Genomic DNA, 6,949 nt, shown 5'->3' on the forward strand with positions numbered 1-6,949 from the left:
TCTTTAGAAAGGCACAAGGCAAGACTTGTTGCTCAAGGCTTCAAACAAATAGAAGGTATAGATTTTTTTAACACTTTTTCCCCTGTAGCCAAATTAACAACTGTAAGAATTATCCTTGCTCTTGCTGCTTCATTAAATCTTCTCCTATTTCAAATAGATGTACACAATGCTTTTTTACATGGTGACTTGGATGAGGAAGTATACATGAACTTGCCACAAGGAATGACTACTTCTTCACCAAACCAAGTTTGTAGACTTCTGAAATCACTCTATGGATTAAAACAATCCAGCAGGCAGTGGTTTGAGAAGTTATCTAAAGTTCTCCTCAACAATAATTACAAACAATGTGCTTGTGATCATTCATTATTTATTTTTAATTCTGCAGACTCCTTTACCTTCCTTCTAATTTATGTTGATGATCTCTTGATTGCAAGAAATGACATTCAAATCATCAACAAAACAAAACAAATTCTGCATCAACACTTCCACTTGAAGGACCTTGGACCATTGAAGTATTTTTTGGGCATAGAAGTTGCAAGGAACACAACAGGCATCAACATCAATCAGAGGAAATACACTCTCGATTTGCTATCTTCAGCTGGACTTCTTGCTTGTAAACCGACTAAAACTCCTATGGCTCGAGACACAAGACTCTCAGCAACTAAAGGCATCACAATGACTGATCCAACTAAATTCAGACGGCTCGTGGGACAACTGATATACCTTCTCAACAAGCGTCCAAATATAGCATATGCAGTACAACAACTTAGCCAACATATGCAAACTCCAATTGACATTCACTACGAGGCTGCCCTGCGTGTCCTTCGATATCTTAAAAATACACTTGCGCAGGGCATTTTCTTCCCCAGCAAACAACAACTACAAATCAAAGCTTTCTCCGACTCGGACTGGGCAACTTGCCCCGACACTAGAAGATCCATCACAGGGTATTGCATCTACTTAGGACAATCTCTCATCTCATGGAAGTCAAAGAAACAACCAACGGTTTCACGAAGTTCCACAGAAGCTGAATATCGAGCCATGGCAACGACGGTATGCGAAATTCAATGGATCACGAATCTTCTTCAGGAGCTCAAGATACCTCTTCATAGACCTGCCAACTTGTACTACGACAATGCTTCCGCCAGACACATTGTAAGTAATTCATCCTTTCATGAACGTACCAAGCATATCAACCTCGACTGTCATTTAGTAAGGGAAAAGCTACAAGACCGACTGTTTCATCTACTGCCGGTAACTTCACAGCAACAACTTGCAGATGTTTCCACAAAACCTTTGGACACAACACCTTTCATTGACAATCTTTCTAAGCTAGGACTGCATTCTATTTACTCCTAACTTATGGGGGGCTATTGGAATACAATTACTATTATATTGGGCTTTAGTCACATTATATTCTATTGGGCTTGTATGGTTAATGGGCTTTAGCCTCTTAGGTCCAATATATAAACATATGTAACCTATTCACTTCAATTCAATATACAGATTTCAATTTCATTTTTGCCGCCAATGTTCATTCATCATCTTCTCCAAGATGAACATATCACTTTGTAATAATATTAATTAATTCAATATCATAAATTTGATATAATTTATGAGTAATGAATAATAATAATTATATATTTTGATATAATTTATGAGTTATGAATAATAATTATTATATATTTATATTCTGAATCATATTTTAAAATTTAAAATAATTTTAATTAAAAAATTAAAATAATTTCACTTCCAAAATGAATTATAATTATTTACTTATATATTTATAATAATTATTATATATTTACAAAAAAAATTTAAAAAATGAGTGTTTTAATTTATATATTTATATAATAATTATTATATATTTATAAAAATTATTATATATTTATATATTTATATATTTATATAATAATTATTATATATTAATTATAAATATATTTATATATTTATATAATAATTATAAAAATTAAAAAATGAGTGTTTTAATTTATAATAATTATTATATATTTATATATTATATATTTATATATTTCACTTACAAAATTAATAATTATTATTATATATTTATATATTTCTATTCTGATTCATAATTAAAAATGAGTTATAATTTTTTATTTAGTTTAAAAAAATTAAAAAAAGATTTTGTCTTAATTTTATTTAATGAATAAATTTTATATTTAACTATATATAATTCAAAATTTATTTATGAAATTAAAATGTTTTTGATTTATATAAGTTAGTAAAATAATTTTTAACTTTAAAATTGTTTAGGAAATTTTGATTCACCTTGATTTTATTGATTCACCTTCATTTTATTGATTCACCTTGATTTTATACCTATTAATTGTATTGATTCACCTTGATTTTAATTTTTTAATAATTATTGAATTCTTTCGGAAGTGTATATCCGAAACATTCCAAGACCAATTTGGTCTTGGAATATTTCGAATATGCATATCCGAAGACACCCCTCTCCCAAAAAGGGGTGTTTTCGGAAATGCATCTCCGAAAATTCAAAAAGGGGGTATTTTCGAAAATGCATCTCCGAAAACACCTTTTTTTCGTGTTTTCGGAAGTGCATTTCCGAAAACACATTTTTTTCGTGTTTTCGGAAGTGCATTTCCGAAAACACTTTTTTTTCAATAAAAGTACGTTTTCGGAAATGTATTTCCGAAACAAGGGATATTTTGGTAAATTCGTCAGAGGTGACTAAGAAGGTTGGGAGGTGGGTAAAAAAATTTCCTATTGCTTTTCACTAATCATTTCAACTCGATCTTGAGCTTGACATAGAAAGTCCAAAAACTCATCGGTCACCATAATTAGGAGAAAGAATATGAGAGAAGAATGCATAAACGCTTACGTGATTTCATTTGGAAGAAAATGAGGTTTCCGAATTTTGGGGAAGAAAAAGATGAATTTTATGAGGGAAGAAGGTGGCTATATTGAAGGAAAAATTCTTGGAACATTAATGAAGGATTGTAAGGAGGTTGGAGAAGTTCTATAGGAAGAATTAGAAGATTTCAAAGAAGAACAAGGCTACGAGTATGATAGCTTAGGAAAAATATGAAATTGATCATTGATTTCATATTTTTTAAAGGTTTCTTTCAAAATATGTTTATAAAAAAAATGTTTATTTATTTTTCAAAGTTTATATAACAATGTTTTACAAAGCTTTATTATGAGTATACACTTATAATAGCAATTTACTCAAAACTGCTACTATAAATCTCTCAATTTTTTACCACTAGACACGATATATTAGCGTGTTGGGAGAAAATGATATTATAAGATGATCCTTATAATAGCGAGTGATAAAAAGCGCTATTATAAGGTGATCCTTTTATAGTGTCCGATAAAGTGTTATTATAGATTTTTGATTGAAATTTTAATAACACTATTAAAAAACGCTAATAAATTTATGTTAGTGTAAATCAAAATTATAGTAGTGTAATTATTTTACACTACACATTTAATATAATAAACAATAAATTTTATATAGCAACACATCACTGGTACCCACAAAAATGTCATATAATCTGATGAAATATGTTTGTGATAATGACTATGTGTACAATTATATTTTTGACATCTTGTCTATATTGAACACAAGATTAGACCATGTCATCCTTGACTAGTTCAATATTGAGAACATAAACATTTACTATGTTAGGTAGAATGTGTAAATTCCATCTATGTTATTCATGTTCATCAATATAATATGATTTGTGGAGTACCAATCAACTATTTGTATTACATCCTATTACAAATAACATTTGAATATATTAATAAAGTACTTGACTTCACGTCTAGGGTTCATAGTGATTTGAGATTGAAGAGTGTAGATACCACTATCACCATTATTACCATGAGAATAGTTTATGATATTTACATAACATTATATGCAATATTCTCATGGCGGGTCATTCATATATAAATATTACTTGTAATATATATTTACATCTATGTGATACTTGATAAATCTTTATTAATGATTAGTTTATCCACATAATAGTCTATATGACCTACTTCACAAATTTGATTACAGATACTTTTAGAATAATCTTCTTATGTTTAAAGTCAAAAATCAAAGGAAATAATAGTTTAAAAATCGTATATATATATTTCTATTAAGGTTAAATTTCTATAAAAACTTGCAAGGTGAATAGTGACATGATCAATTTCGGTTAGGTTAAAATCAAGGGCACTACAACAAATTTGTCCTTTAGCAGCGCATCTACGAAAGCGCTTTTGGGAAAAGCGCTGCTATAGGTTGCGCAAAAAACAAAAATAAAAAACAAGGGAAAAAAGCGCTGGCAAGGGGGGGGGGGTACGAGAGCGCTTTCTAAAAAGCGCTGGTAAAGGGGGGGCTACGAGAGCGCTTTATAGAAAGCGCTGGTAAAGGGGGGGGGGGGGTACCAGAGCGCTTTCTAAAAAGCGCTGGTAAAGGATGGATACGAGAGCGCTTTCCAAAAGCGCTGGTATAGGGAAAATTAGGTATATGGTACGAAAGCGCTTTTAGAGAAAAAGCGCCGGTATAGGTATACCTATGAAAGCGCTTTTGAAAAGCGCTTTAGTAGCTCATTTTAAAATTAAATTTTTTAAAACAAATTAAAACAAACGCGCGTTCTGTATTTCATTCTTCATTGTTTCTTCATTGTTTCTTCACTGTTTCACAAACCCAGTACCGTCGCCGCCAACCTCCACACAGCCGTCATCGTTCTTCTTGCCAACCGCCGCCGCCGTCGCCGTTCGTTCTTCTGCTTCGTTCACAGCTTCGTTCTTCAGCTTCGTTCTTCTGCTTCGTTTGCAGGTAAATCTTCTATCATCTTTCACTATTTTGTTGTTTCTTGAAACCCTAATTCTGGAAATGTGAGGTTGAAGATGAAAGTGAGGTAACAAGGATGAGAGTGTGAGGTTTCAAACCCGGCCCTGTTGTTGGGTTTTGGTGATGGTGACGCGATTTCAGAAGCAGATGATGATGATGATTTTACGGTGAGATCTTTCTGGTTTTTTGTTCGTTGAGTCTCTCTTCTTCCCTTTCAACAATTTCTGGGTTTTTTCTAGGTTTGATGCTTGATGAATATGATGAACAATGTTCTTTCTTTTTTTCTTCAAACGATTTCTGAAGGTTTTGTGTATTTGGATGATGATGATGTTTGAAATTTTTTTAGGGTTTTTGTGATGTTGGCTCAGCTTTTGCTTCTCATAATTTGTTGTTTTGGTATAATGGTTCATACTCAATTATTTTAGTGTTTGGCCTTTTTTGATATAAGGAATCTGAAAAGTGATCATTTATATATTATTTAGTAACTGAAGTTTGTTAATTTTTTATTTGCTCAGTCACGTAAAGTTCCTGAAACTCCAAAAGAGCTGATTGAATACTTACTTGACAATGAAGCTCAGGATTTTGAATTTGAGATTGCCAGAATGAGACCTCGGTTCGTATCGTAGTACTTTTCTGAGTGAATGTGATTTGTATTGTACTTGTATTCTGTTGTGATGGAGTGTTTTGTTATGCAGATTAAACGAGGAATTCTTTTCGGAATTAAAATCTGAGTTAGGGCAGATTCTATTTGCGGTTAACAAAACCCCGGTTGGTTGGATTCTATTTGCGGTTAACAAAACCCCGGTTTGAATATTCTCAATCAAATTAGTCATTGTAGATTTGTCATTATGAATGTCAAGGACTATTTTAAAATATCAATGTAGTTTCACATATTCTAGCACTTTCACATATTCATGCTCTATAGTTTTTTTTTTTCACAGTTGCAAGGCAAAGGTTCTGCACCTTTAGCTCCAACACTAATTACGTTTTTGTATTGTAGGTTGAGCTTCAAAGTTTACTTCTAAGTTTAATGTGAATGTTGTGTAAATAATCACGTTTTTCTATTGTAGGTTGAGCTTCAAACAGTGGATGGATTGGTAAAGGATAGAACACAATGTGCCCCTTCCGATTATGTTCCACAGAATATGAATCAAGTAATGTACCCCGAAGTCGTCTTCTGTGGCAGGATCGTTCGGGGTACAGTTATTTGATTCATATTCTGTGACACAATACAACATAGCTCAGGTGACTACTGGTTCTCCACTAAAGCATCAATACAACATAGCTCCAGATAATACAGGAAGCGTACATTGGTTGCATAAGAACTCGGAAGTTGTTTCCCATTTAGTTGTTTTGGTTTAGAAACATGTGAATTGGTTTAGTTGTTTTGGTTTAGAAATATATATATATGTATTTTGATTTACATTAATGGTATATAATATAATACTTTTTTTGTATATAATCGATATCGATTATAATGGTATATATCGATTTGAAATGATAAATTATAGGTTCATGAAAAAATACTGCCAAAAAATAGTAAATTACAGGTTCTAAAATATTGCTGCCAAAAAGTGCAGGTTTAGAAATAATAAAAAGCATAAAAAAAAAAAACGCAACATACGAAAGCGCTTTTGAAAAAAGCGCTCTTATAGGGGTGCCTACCAGAGCGCTTTTTCCTGAAAAGCGCTCTTAAAGGGGGGCCTACAAGAGCGCTTTTTCCATAAAAGCGCTCTTATAGGGGGGGCCTACCAGAGCGCTTTTAAAAGCGCTTTCGTAGCCTATAGCAGCGCTGGCTTTGGCAGCGCTTTAAAGCGCTGTTAAAGGCCAATAAAAGCGCTTTTAAAGCCCTTGAACGGCGTAGTGGGGAGATATGATATTGCTCATTACAAGAAGGAATATTTGATAGGAGAGTGGATATATATAGTATTAGTTTGTTTGATTAAGACTAATGTATTACTAATTATTTTCAACTACTATTTAAAAAGGACCTAAACAAACAAAATCATAAACAAATGTTGTAGAATATTTGGTCACCAAGGTGAAGAAGCCAAAGGTTTCATTACAACCAGCAAGGTAGCAAGACTCCCTTTGAAGGTTCCTATAATCTTTGAATTCTGT

This window comes from Vicia villosa, unplaced genomic scaffold (genome assembly GCF_029867415.1).
Source record: "Vicia villosa cultivar HV-30 ecotype Madison, WI unplaced genomic scaffold, Vvil1.0 ctg.000451F_1_1_3, whole genome shotgun sequence".
Classification (NCBI taxonomy): domain Eukaryota; kingdom Viridiplantae; phylum Streptophyta; class Magnoliopsida; order Fabales; family Fabaceae; genus Vicia; species Vicia villosa.